The following is a 16,157-nucleotide window of genomic DNA, read 5'->3' as shown; positions in this document are numbered from 1 at the left end:
GATAGCAAGCTGCAACTGTTAGCTCAAATAATATTCATAGCCTGCTATTTCAGTTCTGTGTATTAAAGACACAAAATAAAAATCGTCTTGGAGAAAATGAAACTCGATAAGAAAAGAAAATGCCCAACAAAATGGTACACATATTTATAACCAGACAAAGAGATGTATGGTATAAGGCATTACAGTTTCACAAACAATCAATACAAATTATTGGATATAAAATTACTTTTTGATTACCACTGTGAAAACACAAGCTGCTCAAGTCATTCCTCACATCACTATTGATTTTACTCCAGTTTTTATATTGTTTTTTTTTAAAGCATTTCATGTCAATTGGTTGGACTCGATGATCCGGTGGGTCTCTTCCAACCTGGTTATTCTATGATTCTATGATTCTAATTCTTAAGACTCTGTTCTAGTGCTAAACGCTAAGCAAATGCACAAAGGATAAACCTGTAAGTTTTAAGGATGGAGAGCTCTAAATACTATTTTTCATCCTTTAAGCTCATGCTCTATCTACCACAGCTTGTTGAAGACTGAAACATATTTTCATAGTCAGGCTACACATAAGAACTACCAGAATTTTCCTAACCTTTTAACCCCTTCATTTATTTCACGTTATTAGCCTTTACCTCTCTATAGCAGCTTTCTATCTCGCAGCACTTTGCTTCCTGCTCGTTCCCATGGCAATAGTCAGGTCATCTGTTAAATGACAGAGCAATATATTATAGTCACCTCTCAAAGCTGGTAAGTGGGTTCTTTTATTTTTCATTTGTCAAGTTATCAAATACTCAGCAACAAGCATGGTACTTCTCCCTCTCTTATTTTCCTGAGAGGTACCATAGGAAACTTAAGGACCAAGACAAAGACAAACCTAGGAATTTTCTTTAGTATTCTATTCACTTTTTTTCTCAATGAACTGAGCTTTGTAAGGTATAAAGAGTTGTTTTCACTTTAGATTTAGACATGTAACTAGCTGGCTTGAATATAATGTGGTAAAAACTTCTCACAATCCTAGGTGGTTAGACCTGTTTGTGCATCTTGGTTATTTTGCTATTATATTGAATGTGCTAGTATTTCTAGTCTGATGCAGTTCTGATGTTCTGTTCGATTAACATCTGTATTTACAATGTATTTCTGACTGCATATTGCAGAAAAGGTATGTCTGGTTATCTGTGCAAGTGTCAGCTAGCACAATTTGGGAAACCTGTCTTGGAATAAAAATGAATAACTATTTGGCAAGCATCAGCACACAGTTAAAAATTAAAAGGAATAATTTTGGTAGGTAGAGTGCAGTTATCTATAGATTTCCTAGGCCATGACACAAAGGTAGCGCTTCTGTTCTTGCAAGACAATGAATTCCATGATAATGACGAGAAAATATTTTAGTTTCAAGAGTAATGAGAAAAAGAAGGATGCATAAGAAAACCATATGAAACATGAGCTAATAATGATTTTGACTGAAAATTTCATAAAAAGTGGCATTGTATGCAACAATTCTGCTGAGGATAAATCACTCTTTTTCCTCTACAGAGATTCAACAAAGTTGAACCTCAAGTTACCCTACAGTGAACAGAAGTGTAAAGATGACATTGCTCCGACAATGTCAAGAAATACTCAACCACAAAACAAGGTAAGAAAAAATGCTTATTTCATTTTAGCAAGGTATAGCATTGATGTTATCTTATTGGGTGTTTGAAAAAGAATATAATCATCAAGGTTTTTGTGTTGACATTCAAATAGGACACTCCAGAGCAGAATAGGAAGCAAGAATACAATGACCATTGTTTTGCAAGATTATGAATAACAGAAATTTCATATTTATACAGTATTTTTCCTTTCAGCTTTCTACCAGGTAGAGGAATTGATATGAAACACAACAGTAAATTAGAAATATAAGAAAGTATTTTGTAGCACAGCAAAAGCTGTGACATTGTCAAATCTCACTATTTTCGTTGTAGTGATAGCTAATGTCATCAAGGAAGTCACATTACAACAGGCAAGAGATTGGCCTCTATCCCCTCCCTCCTGACACCATTAAATGAAGAAAGTAATCTGAAGAAAACACATTCTTTTTCATGTGTAAGAAAACAACTAAAAGCAGTGGATCTGTTTTCTTCATTAGCAGTTTTGTTTGTTTATCTCCTCATGACCAGGACAAGGGCAAAGACTGCTTTTCCATACCACTTGTCAGAGTGAATTTGAGTCTTTGTGAAACATGCTGTTAATTACAGATTATCTCAAACATTATAGTGGAAAACACATTAGTGTTTTCAGCTATATCTATGGCAGCTTCTATTACGAGGTTTTGAGAATTGCATTTTTATAGAAAATTCAGAATTTATTCTACTGTAAGAACTTTTATATGACATTGTTCTCGTGAATCCTCATAAAAATCTGATGCTCAATGAGGTGTATTAATAAATTCCTAATATTACATACTTAAATCACTTGTTTTCTTCTTGTTTCTGAGTAATGATTTACTAAGTCATTTTTTTTATAGAGAAAGGAATTACTGAACTCATGTACTGATGATGGGTGTTTACATGCTGTAATTACATACAAGTATTTAATATGCATGTGAATTGTGTGAAATTGAAGTCAGAGGACAAAATCAGAGATGCGTGGAAGTAATAAAGTCTATTCGTTATAAGTTGTATTTAATCATTTAGAATACAATCTTTACCCACAGATGTTAAATTTCTGGTCTGTAGGAATAGGTAGTATGTTTTCAACTTGTCTGGAAATGCAAAAACATTCAGTCTTTTAATCCAAGATTATATTCTTCATGCTCATTATCTTCTTGATCACTTCTATAAGTTTGATATTAAACTTTGGTTAAAGCTGCAATCACTTTTGGTGCTCGATTTTGCTGGACTCTTCAGTGTTTTAATCTCTGTCCCGTGCTGATAATCCACACTAACAACCTCCAAGGTAAATTGAAACGAAAGTTTACAGATACCGTGACAGATATGCACGTAACAGCAAGAATAAAAGATTTTTTTACCACTGTCACTGCTACTAAGTTTTTCTAACAAGCAGTGAATTAATTATGGACTATGCAACAAAATATATTTTTCAGGTAATAATACTTCACACAGATTTTTTTAAAGTGCCTGCCTATCCTGTAGCTCTCAACTACACTTTTGCTATGTACGGTTTGCTATCCTCATTGAAATAAGTCAGTGTTGGATTTGACAGGGATAAGAAACATGGTTTCTAAAAAAATAAAACATTCTCATGCAGCTGAAGAGTATCAGCAGAACAGATGACATAACTAGTTATTTTATGAATGAGTAGTTGTTGAGTAGTTGTTTTGAGTAGTTGTTTTCTCTTGTCATGTCTGCTGCTTGAGAGGCATGGGCAAATGGAGACATGACAGAAAAGAACAAAGATGATGACTGAATACCATGATGAAAAGTCTTATGGTGAAAGACAGAAAATGTCACCATTGTCCAATCTCACACCAGAGAAAACTAAGGAAAGTTGTGAATACAGTCCTCATCTTGGAAGATGAGCTGACTCAGAACTAGTTCCTTATGACTGCAGGGAGTGCAACAAAATAGAATTAAACTGCACCGGGTGAGGTTAGGGTGGGTGTAAAAATAAAATTTTATCATGTTAAGGTGAGTTAAGTGTAGGAGATTTCACAATCTGTGAGATAAAGCTGTGCAGCTTCAACCCTGGAAATGTTACATGCAGGCTAGACAGCTCTTTGAAATATGGTCATTGCTCTTTCAGTGGATACCCTCTGTTTCCATCAGGAGACCACATGAGAGTTCATATGTTGTGAAGTTAGAGAAAGGCAACCACAGTTTCTTTTGGAAACACTGAGTTGTATAAATGTAGTGCCAAACCTAAAATATTCATTAGCACTGCACCTTTAAGAAACTGGTTCTAGGTTTTAACAAAAAATAACCTTGTGACTTCTGTTTTATTCCTGTTATTAATGGATAGTTTTGTCATTTTTCTTAATATGCAGTGGTGTTCTGTAATTTTTTTTATTTCCTCTGGCAGGCTGGAGACAGACATGCATTCCTGGTTTAGCTGCTGCCTTACTTGGCAGTTGTTTGTAGTGGCTTTATAGTTCAGTATTATCTTCATTCATAGTTTAGACTTTATCTGGCATTGTAAACCAGGAGTGAGATCTCATTATCAAAAATCTCACCTGTTTCTTTCCTAATTCTTATGTTTATGCTTAGTCAATTTTTTGAAGTAAATATAATCATGGAAGAATTTGGTATGCTTGCAAGTATAGTACCTGTAATAGGTAAAACAGTAGCAGTTAATAAAAGAACAAACTTGCAAACTCAATTAAAAATATTTGTCCAAATGAACCTAGCATTGGAAGATTATTACTTGAAATATTCAATAAATATTTAACACTTAGAATGCAGGAAACATTCACAACCTTCTCTTCCTCCCTCTCCTGATAAAACCTGAGGGCATTTGCCCTATTTTGGTCATTTAATACTTCTACCTGTTCAGCTATGTGGTCAAAACTTGTGACAATGAAATCTGTATTTTTCTCTTAATGTTAGATTTAGCATGACAAATGATGGACCAAAAGAGAAAGTGAAGTGTCATTACTTTTTTTTACATTAACAGTCACCAGTTATAATCAAAACAAAGTGCTTGTCATATCCAGTGCAACATGAGTTCTCTTTGTCACTGATCACACCAGTGTGCTGCCGGTCAGTGTCAAGCTGAACATGCCTTTAGGGAATAGCCAATCACACTCAACAAATGGATAAAGTCATGATTCTAGAATAACTGCATACTTAGAAACAGAATATATCTGTAATTTTCATAAGTATGGATCTGTGTGATATGTATATGTGTACGATAAATCTTGCTTCTTCTATTTTGCTTCATACATACTGCTTTCCTCTTGCATCTTGAATTTCCAACTTTGAGTATAGGAGTTCCTCCATATACTTAATGAAATCTGTTAAGAAATCCTCTCAAGTAAGCAGTCGTACTGCAAACTCAGCTCTCTCTTGACTTCACTAGAGACAAAATAAGATTTGTGTTCTAACAGGGAAGCATTTACTTTATCAGAAAGCATATTAGTGTAGGCATGTCTCAGCATAATGTGTACCAAAATCTGAGCTTGTGTTAATTTGTTCTGCTATTAAGTGAATGATAAAATGATTTAGGTACACAGACATGGAGCCTAGATCTCTTTAGGAATTATGTGTATTTGTCTCATCCTAAGTCTGTGAAAGTCTGAGAGTGTTTGGTGTTTTTCTACAGGAAAAATGTGTTTGCATGGAGGAGAGAAGATAAGGTTGGGAGTAACAGGAATTCTGCAACAGCCTCCCAAGAGTTCAGGACTATAAGCTCACAGTAGTTATTCAGCTTCTTTACCTTTTCCTGTTCTCTTCTCAGTATGGGATACAGAGATAATGGAAGTGGAAGAGGGGAGACAACACTTGTTCTGGGAAGTCATTTTGATTAAAGCATGCAGAATTGTGTTTCATGATCAAGGCTTGGCAGTGAAACTTTATAAAGTAAACAATTGTGTAAAGTACAAGAAAACAACATCATATATAAGTATGTCACCTTTTAGATGCATTTGGACAAGTATTTGAACATTCTCCAACTGTTTATTGGACAAATCAATGAAAAGCTACTAAACCAAAGCCCCAGCAGAAAGTCTGGATTTCAAAACTCTGGCGCTGAATGAGGTTGTAAAGCCTATAGAAGTATGTTAATCATGTAGTGCTTTCAGTGCAGATGTTCATTTAGGCTGCTGTACAAGAAAATTTGTGTGTGTGCTGGTGCTGTGTCTGACTACAACTTTTGCTGCATCTTTCTTCTCCAAGACATGCACACTTTATGAACACACTATAGGACACTGATCCAAACACATCATACAACGTAAATGAATAAGTGGAGCTGCAATTGACACAATCCAAGATTACATATTCTGCACAATGTTTTCCACATGTACAGGAAAAGAATGGTCGTTTCCACTCAAGATTTACATCTAGTGTTAGATCTACTGCATATCTTGAAGCCCATCATGATGTGGTAATCACAATTGCTGGTACTACCAAAGGCAAGCTGCTAAACCTCCAAGAAGCCCCGGCTGTTTAGCCAATTCTTTTCCTTTCACAAACACAGAATTCATAGTCATAAAAAGAACATATGATAGATCTAGTTAAGGGAAGAGGGAGATGAGAAGTTAGAGTCTCACTATTGTGCTACTAAGCATGACCTGGGCCTTCTCACTTCCCTCTGCAGCTCTTACTGGAAATAATATGATCAGCCAGAACTGGAAATATCCAGCATTGGAAATTTTACCACCTCATACTCCTGATTTCCCTGGTACGATTTTTCCCCAGTTACTGAAAACTAAGTCCTTATCAGAAAGCTAAAAACATTAGAAAGAGTACTCAACATTTTCATGTACTCACCAAGTATATTTCAGCTTTTAACGTAACACTCAGGAATCTCAGTAAATGAATTCTGCATTATTCTTTCAGAAGAAGCTTAAATTCTCTTTTCTCATATAGGAATCTACAATGCTTAATCTGATTCCACCAAAATGTATGTGTTAATATACTATATGTAGACTATCTAACCACACTTTTCCAAAGTGAACTAATAAGAGAATAGAACATGAGCATCAATTACGTTTATTTATTAAGCTAAACAAGGAATCATGTCTACTGTGTAAAAAATATCTTCATTTGTTGCAGAGATATAATAAATTTTAAGACAGTTAAAATTGCTCCAAGATAGAAGAGAATTTATCATTAAAGCAACCATCCCCTTGCTTATGGTCAGTAAATTTGGTGACCATAAGTATGATAGGTTTGTGGAATAAATATAGTGGAAGATAAAAATATTGAACTATATACATCTGTGCTTTTGTTCAGGTCAACTGTACAAGAACTGGAATTATGAAAAGAAATCAACAGATGAAACAAATCTTGGTTTAACATTTTGCCACAGGTAGGCCATCTCTTCTTAACTGGAGATTAGCTTTTGAGGTGAGATCATATACCTACTGTATGGAAAATGATTTTATATATTCATTACAAAAGAACCAGTGTGTGTTACTGAATAGGACACTCACTGAGCTATGAAGGTCTAACATTAACTTTATGGTAAGAATGTATATCAAATACTAGCTCTTATCTCCTTATGCTACTGTTTCCATTGATATTTTGTCTGCTTAGTTGGTTCAGATTTGAAGCTGAGAGTGGATGTGTTGGCAGGGACTGGAAGCACACAGGAAAACCTTGATTCTGCCAGCCATTGCACAGATTATTTAATGCTGATTCTGGTATAGATACACATACCTTTACATAATAGATAAATATATTCACACAGATACATATAAAATATATTTACGAGATATATTATGTCTTATCTACCTGATATATCTGATGCCATATATACTACACATATTTAATACATACCATTGAATGATTTAAAATTTCAGTGTGATGTTCATGTGACATAAAAAGAGATACACCTTAACTTAATCAACAGAGAATCTGAGTTTTATTCTTAATAATCCATTACAATACAGCGTCCAAGAAAGTTCATTATTGCTGCAGACCTTACTATTAACAATAATTCAAAATTTTCTTTTCAGTACTATGCAACCTATAATTCATAATTGGCATTATGATTGTTTTGTAATCAGGAATTAATATTTTTTTATCTTAAAATGTCATTTTACTGCAACCCATTGTAGTAATAATTTTTTTATGCATGGCTAGTTTGTGACCTGACATACAAATTTGCATATTTTTTTTCCCCTCTCTCTTAGAATTCTTCATGGTGTGAGTACATTGATCTTAACATTTTAGCTTCTACTTAAATTCTTTATTCAATTTTTCTAATTATTTTTTATCATTCTTCCTTTTCATAATAAATTCCACTATCTATGTAACCTTTTCCACTTTTGACTTGTTGATGAACATACACATTACTTCAGACCTTTCTTGAAACCAACAGCTAACACTGAGTCTACCTGAAACATAATCAAATTTCCAGAAAAATTGCTTTGGATAAAACTTTCCAAGTTAGCAGATGTTCTCAAGAAGAAGTTCAGATTTCTTAATTATCTTTGAACAGCAACTAGTCAGAGATTCTTTTGTAAATCCTTATTTTTTTATGAATATGAAAGCTTACCATACATGTCTTCTTAAGATATACTTATCATTCACTATGTTTCGTGTTTTTAATGGTGATTGTGTGCGTACTTTTTTCACAGCTATCAACTGAAAGATAAGTTGGAATGCAATATTATTCTTCAAGTCTCTGACAATATTCTAGATTTATGAATTTACCGGCTAATAAAGCATAAAGACAAGGGATGCATGATAAAATTGAGCTTTAATACTTGTGTCCAGTAAGGCTGATATTATTTCCAGGAAAAAATATGCTTTTAATAATGTATCTTTATGCAGTGCAGGTACATATATTATTGTTAACAACTATTGGTCTAACACAGCACTGCTAAATATATTCTTCCTTATTGTCATATCTGGAAGAAGTCTGTACTAGACTATATCTACTGCTTTTGGGATGGATAGAAGACAGTTCTTAATCTTCCATAATTGCCATATCATAAGAAACAAATTGTTATAGGAGGGTCTAGGAGTGGCGTTTGGAAACTAAGCACAGTCATAGAATCATAGAATCAATCATAGAATCATAGAATCACAAGGTTGGAAGAGACCCAGTGGATCATCAAGTCCAACCATTCCTATCAATCACTAAACCATGCCCCTTAGCACCTCGCCCACCCATCTTTTAAACACCTCCAGGGAAGGTCACTCAACCACCTCCCTGGGCAGCCTGTTCCAGTGCCCAATGACCTTTTCTGTGAAAAATTTTTTCCTAATGTCCAGCCTAACCTCCCCTGGTGGAGCTTCAGGCCATTTCCTCTCATCCTGGCTCCTGTCACTTGGGAGTCAATTGTATACTTACAGTAATGCACCTTCAAGCCTTATAATTATTTATGTAAGTGCCCCACATGGGAACCTGTACACACACAAATTTAATTAAAGGACAGCCCAAATTCACTTGTATAGAAATACTCAAGATCTCTTACAGTACAGTTAATATTTTCTAAGTCAAGTTATTAATGAACAGGACAAGTTATGAGACAGTCATTCTATACACGTATTCAGGGGAGAAAAAAATATGATAGGACTTTTTTTGTGGAGGAAGACAGTCTCTGTAGGAGATTAGTTGTATAGATTGCTGTTTTAAATATCTCTCAGCTACAGATAACCACTGACCTGTTTTGTTTTGTTTTCCTGGACTGATAAGGTACCAGCACTGCTAGAGTTAAGGCACAGTATCACATTGTGTTATGTGCAGCTGAATATTTCAGCTAAACTGGATACTAACAAAGCAGCAGATACAGTAAAGGCAAATCCAAGTGTGCTAAAAGAAACAATCATCCTCTCTGTGGAAGAATAGCACAGAACTGCTTCAGACAGAAGCCCTTGGAGCTCAAGGTTTATAGGGGTCGACTAGCAGTTTCAGGCTAATTTAAAGCACACAAGGATGCATGGAGTTGTATTCTGAACCCTGGCCAATGACTGCTTCCCATCAAAATGAAGATATAAGGATGACAGGTCCAGTCTGGAGTCCTTAGCTCACTTTCAGCAGAGAAATTGAGTGTGGCCAAAGCACACACATGAAGAATGTGTTTGGAAGTATTGCTGGGCACTGCAGCATAGACACGGAATTGGAAATTTTACTATATCTTCTTCACTCTTTCAAAAAGAGCTTGTGTCACAATCAAAGAACAGCAGAATAGGTGACACTAGGATTTAGAAAAAGTCATAACAGGTAAATAAACTCAAGGAGTAAAGTACAGGAATAGTTAACCTGCAGAGAATATATCAATAAAAATGCTGATCTATTATTTATGTTGAAGGGGACAATACAGAAATTCTTCCAGCTTTCACAAGAAATATGTTCCAGATAAACCATCACAACCATAGAAAATTTAAGGAGGAAATTAACAAGGCCATGAGGTTTTATTAGTCATTTGCTTTCCTGTAACTTTCTAAACTCAAAATGCTCTGCTTTTTCTAAACTGCCACAGAGAGATTTTCTTTCAAACATCCTTGGAAAAATGCAGATGTGTATGTATTTTACAAGAATGATGGTAACTGATATTCTTTAAACTTTTGAAAACTCCGAAGAGTGGTTCTTAGACCTACTAAAAAAAAAAATTGTATTATCACAGCTACTTGCATGAAATAAGCCATAAATGGAAGACATTATTATAATGAACTGAATTTCAGATAGTGACACTCTTCACTGCAGAAATGCTAGATGACTGGGGTAGTAAAAGGAAGATGAATGAAAAACAGTTATATAAATAATTTACTCTGTCAATGTGTAGGGCAGATTATGGATGAGGGACATTGCATCAGTATCAGCTCTCACCCCAAATTACTTTCATTTATCTCAAAACCCTCTCATAGTACCTTGCAGGTATAAGGAGAAGGGTATTTAATAAATTTAGTCATACAGTAAGGGACATCTACAGCTGCCAGTGCAATGTAGATAAAGGACTTCCTGCAAATACAAAATTCAAAACTGACTTAGCTCAGATTTATAAATGTACTTTCTAGAATCACACCTTCTCTCCTGAATATTCTTCTCCTACGTATTTAAATTCAACTCAGAGATCTGTAAAGGTTAATTTTTTGCCTAACAACCAAAATGGCAGCTCTAGAGGAAAACTCAGAACACTTTTTTTATCATTCTGCAGCTAGAGTTAGCAGTGCATTGCTTCATCAGAGCCCACGAGCTTGAATTTTCCAGGTCTTTCCAGTAAACTCAATATAACACTTTTGTTCATTTCTGAAAGAAAATTATTTCCCATGAATTCAGTTCAAACTGCAGAAGACAATTCTAAAAGTTTTAATTCGTTCTATTTATTTATTTAATGTTAAAAATCTGTTCACTGTTTCTTCACCAGTAGGCATATCATGCTTTACCAGCATAGAAAAATTTACTTAAATGTGCTGTTCTTCAGGTCCTAGGTGCTGTTAACATTAGAAGTTAGCCTAACACAACAGAAGTTCTTCTATAGGCATTCACATAACTATCTTTACAGATATTTAAGTCAGATATCACCTCTCACATTTTTACCTTATTATGAGTTCTGTGAACAAACTCATTAAAGATTTTGTTCTGTTTTTATAAACAAAAATCAATAATATATAAATAAAATGCCAAAAACATATCTGAACTTACCATGTGAAAACTGTCTAACAATTCGTAAATCTATCACACCGTATCTATTCATCCTGCTGTCAAGTATTACTGGGGGATATTACATAGTTAGAAGATAGATTTGCAGAAAGAAACTATGCAAATCTGCAGTGTATCTCACAACACTAAACTCTTTTTCTTCTTTATTCACAAAAGAAAACACTTAAATATGTCTAAGCGCTGATGGGACTTAAGTGATACAAATGGAGAAATAACAAAATTGCCTTATAATGAGAAAAGAATTGAGACTGGCTATCCACAAAATTTTTTTCTTCATCTTTTTCTTTCCCATAATTTTATAGGAAATATGTGAACTGTATAAGGTATTTTGTCCTACTGCTGATGCACAAGGTCTGATGTGCTTGACAAGTGGCATGTTGGCAAGGTTTAAAGAGCTTGAAGGATATGCCAAGGCTAGTCTATAAATAATATTAAACAGGAACTTGTTTTGCCCCACCTCCCTTTCTGTGAAATGTTTCCTGGATTCTAATAATAAATCTGGAAAGAGAAGGCTCTGTTGGTATTTGAAAACCCTCTGAAACATTAAAAAGACTACAGACTATATTTCTGAACTACAAAGTAATTCCCTCTTTTAAACTGAAAACCTATATAAAATAATGAAAAATTTATCATTCAAGTGACATGAAATAAATCTCATTAGCACAGTCTTCATTATAATTTAATAAAGGTGCAAGTCAGTATTTTTTAGTATTGTAAGGCAGATTAAATGAAAACTGAGTTGAAATAAAGGCAAAGCATGTGTTAGTGCACCTGTAAAGTAAGCATAATTGCAATGAATAAGGTAGCTAAAATAAAGAAATCTTAAAATCCCAATTATGGCTTTGCATAGAAGATGCATGATATTTTAAAGCTAAAATATTTGATTCTGACTCTTCTTCACCTACATACATTTTTGTCAGAAGAAACCAAACAAAATATGTAAATGAAGAACCACTGTAAATTACAACATTATGCATCTCTACAGTGGACTTGTCAGACCACACAGGTGAATACTGCTTTATATGCACAATATATGTAGTGGGTATGAGTCACATGCAATCCAGTGATCACAGAACGAGTTATTGTAATATTTTAAATCAAATAAGGATGCTTTTCTTGTTGAGCTTTCACATGGTTCCTTCATGATAGCCCATGTGTTCATTTGTGTTCTCACTAGTCACTTCTTTTTGGTTTAAAAGAGTCCCAGTAGTTTGAATTTTCCCATAGGTATAGTGGCAATCTATGTATGGTTCCAGCAAATACCTGCTCATTGCACAGCAAAAAAGCTGAAAATCATATCTGCCTCAGACTTCTATTTTCCAAGAAAAACACACTGAGGCAAACGGACAGTTATTGAAATGTACTGCATAACATCAGATTGCCGTAGCAACAGAGATGAGACCATACCTTGCAAACAAAATTGGCGACTAAATGAGACTCACTGTCAGTGGTTGTGCCACTGCTACAAAAGTAGGTTGAAAGACATCATCAGATGACAATATGATAAATAACACAGATCAAAGCCACTGGGTCAGTGTGTAGCAAATTAAGTAGCAGGCACTAAAAAACTTTTTCATCACAATGATTGAAAAAAATAATGCCCCTTTTTCCTTCAATAGCAAGAACACACTCAATCTCCACTTTTCTTTTGTTCTGCATGCTGCATTTTGAGCTTTTGGTTTTGTTTTGTTTTAAGTAATCACTACAGAAGACACCAGTCCTTTGATTTATTTAAAATCTATTAAAACAAAGAAAGTAACCATTGATTAGGTCCATGCAAAAGAATAAACTGAAGATTAGGAAGGTGTGTATCTGAATTATTTGTATTTGCTGTGATTTCATCTATCTTTCAGCTTTCTGATTGTATAGTCCAGAAAATATTCCTATTACACATGCAAACACATACTATCACTCTCAATCTATCTTCTTATTATTTCCGTTATTTATAACCACACTGCTAAGTTACAAGACTGATACTAATTCCAAAACAGATGGTTGTTACACTGAAAAGTATTGAAAATTAACTTCATATATAATCCCACCTAAAAAAAAAAATATATATATATAAAGCCCTCTGAATTTATTCATATTTTAAATGGTTTAGTACTAACAACAATAATGACAACAATAATTGTGAGGACTTTCAGAAAAGTAGTCATCTGCATATAAAGGGGTGAATTTAGCACAAGGAAAAGAACTTGAAGGAAACTCATTGTAGCTGTGATTCAGTCTATAACTTCTACAAATATTGAAAAAGGAACATTTTTATAGTTTAACACACTGTCTTATTCCTATGCCTCTTTATTATTTAACTCGGAAACATGTGGAAAAACCATCAGAATATTTCTTTCCCCACTTCTTCAACAAATGCTTAACAGTACAACTAAGTAAGCAATGATGTGCACCCTGTCCTACCATGCCAGGGATACATGCAGTGTATATTAAATTAAGAAAAATCCCCAAGAACATACATGCTGCCCTGTCAGAACGTACTTATGACTCAGTATAAGCTGTAAGCTATCCTTCCCATTTCATGCAAAATATCCAAATCTACTGTTGTCAAATAAAATTTGACTATACCCTGTCCAATATAACTGTTTATATCATGATGTATATGTGATAGTTTTTAATGTCAATAATACACTTGCTGTGCATCACCATGTGTTGGATCTTTTTCTCTACTCTGTTTTCACTTTCCTTTATACTGTTAGTGATGTATTACTTAAGCCCATTATATGCTACTGTTGCAAATTCATTGCACATGATTCTTATTTATTGAGCTTTTTAGAATTATGTTTTATTTTTATAGTTAAAGCTTCTTTTGGACTAAACGTTATTTTATTTAAACAGGTTTTTATATACATGTTATGGATGTTAATCTCTGCCACGGGCAGAAATAATGCACATGATGTAAAGGGTCAGACAGGACGATTTCAAAATCAGATATTGGATGTCATAGTACCATCAAAGAACAAAAATGAAGACAAAGAAAATAATAAGTGATTGCCTAAATAATTTTTTCTCTCTTACAATGATGCATTGTTTTAAATTGGATATTCAATGCTCCTTGCTACTAAAATTCGAGTTCCAAGCACATCTTGTTTTGTAAACAGATAGACAAAATGTGTTAAATTATTAAGACAGATACAAGTTTAAAACAACCCATATAGGTATGGAGCAAAGCATGTTCTCCTCCAGCAGATCAAACTTTAGCATAGCTACCCTGTTTTGTTGCTGAAATAATCCTAACCTTTAACTACAGTGAATGTGCATTTATACACCCACTCATACGAGTAAGGTGTTCAGAAATAGCAAAATGCACAAAGAGGTAAAATGGGCTAAGAAAGAACAAAGAGTTTTTATTCTTCATGTTATGTAGTGTATAAAATTTTCTTTCTGTTGATTAATGTCAGATGCAGACAAGGTCTCTGCCAGTTCCTGCTCCTCTCCATGCTTACTCGGTAAACTGCAGACAGATAAATAGTCATCATCTCTTGTGATGCATTCTCTGTTACAAATTGATTCACAGTTGTCCTAATGAGAAGTATGGTTGCTAGACACATGACAAATCTTGACTCAAAGACGCGTCACTGTTATTGATTTGCTAGATTAATATCTCAGAAGTGAAAAGATGAACATAAATTACCTAGAGTCCTAGAGGTAATGCTTAGAAAGCCTATTCTACACAGATTTTCAACTACAGTCCTATGGATGTTTGAATCTATCCCATCTGCAGCTTTCCACTGATATTAATATTGCTTGTTATTATCAATATGATATACCAATGTGAATAATGTATTTACAATTAAATACTTTGTAATTACACAGTTGAATAAGTTTTCATAGTCTTTATAAGCTTACTTTCCATTCCTGAAAGACGGCTGGACTACACAGTATGTTCAGCAAGCAGCTGAACTCAGAAAGTGGCAGTAGGTTTTGCCTGGACACCTGCCCCTGTGTTGATACCATAGCTTTACAGTTTTGTGTACTCTATTTAGTATTGTCTTTAGTATTCTTTGGGGTTTCTGGCTAGTGTCATCACAGCATAAGACATCTCCATATCTGCATTTTCAGACAGTCAGTTTAGAAAAAACATAAATATAAAGGTATGGCAGCAGGTAAATAGTGTGATTTGTGATATGGAAAAAATTCCATCAGAGAAGGATTTTAAAAGAGAAGTTCAACAGGAAAGTATTCTTCAACTTTTGAAGGATGAAGCTCAGAGAATGTGATAGAGATACCTAAAGGTAATGAAAACAAATTTTAAATAGTTTCTTCCTGTTTCTTATAGCATAAGAAGTAGCATGTACCACTGACATTTAAATAAAACAGCAGGTAAAAAAATATTAAATTCATTATGAAATCATGGAGGTTGCTTTCATAGGATGTTTTGAGGAGCAGGAGTATGAATTGGGTTTAAATGGTTGACTACCATGTACATTTAGCCCGTATCTGATAAAAGTTAAAAAGAAAATATAGAGAGGGTGTACAGCACTGCTGTGCGTTGTTAATGTATAACGACAAATAGCAAGTTTCTAGAAAAAAAAAATGTTTTCTGAGTGCATCCTGGAAACCTACTTTTTGTTTTGCATCCATAGTTAGGTGATGATAATTGAGAGAAAGAGAAAGGGAAGCCACTCAGAAGATTCTCAATAGTTAAAATATAAAATGACAGCTTCCCTATCATGAACTGAACACTGTACTATTTATATCTCTGTCAGATCCACCCATCCAAGCAACGCACTTCCAAAGCAAGTGAAGTGACCTTTAAGGAAAGCACCTTTAATTTCTAAGTCTAGAGCATAAATTGAAATAAAAGAGGCCCGAAGGACAGGAAATGACAGAATTGTCATATCCAATGCCGCATCTAGAGCAATATTAAAATATTG

Source organism: Phaenicophaeus curvirostris, chromosome Z (genome assembly GCF_032191515.1).
Source record: "Phaenicophaeus curvirostris isolate KB17595 chromosome Z, BPBGC_Pcur_1.0, whole genome shotgun sequence".
In the NCBI taxonomy this organism is placed as follows: Eukaryota; Metazoa; Chordata; class Aves; order Cuculiformes; family Cuculidae; genus Phaenicophaeus; species Phaenicophaeus curvirostris.
The sequence above is the reverse complement of the archived record's forward strand: the minus strand, read 5'-3'. Positions refer to the sequence as shown.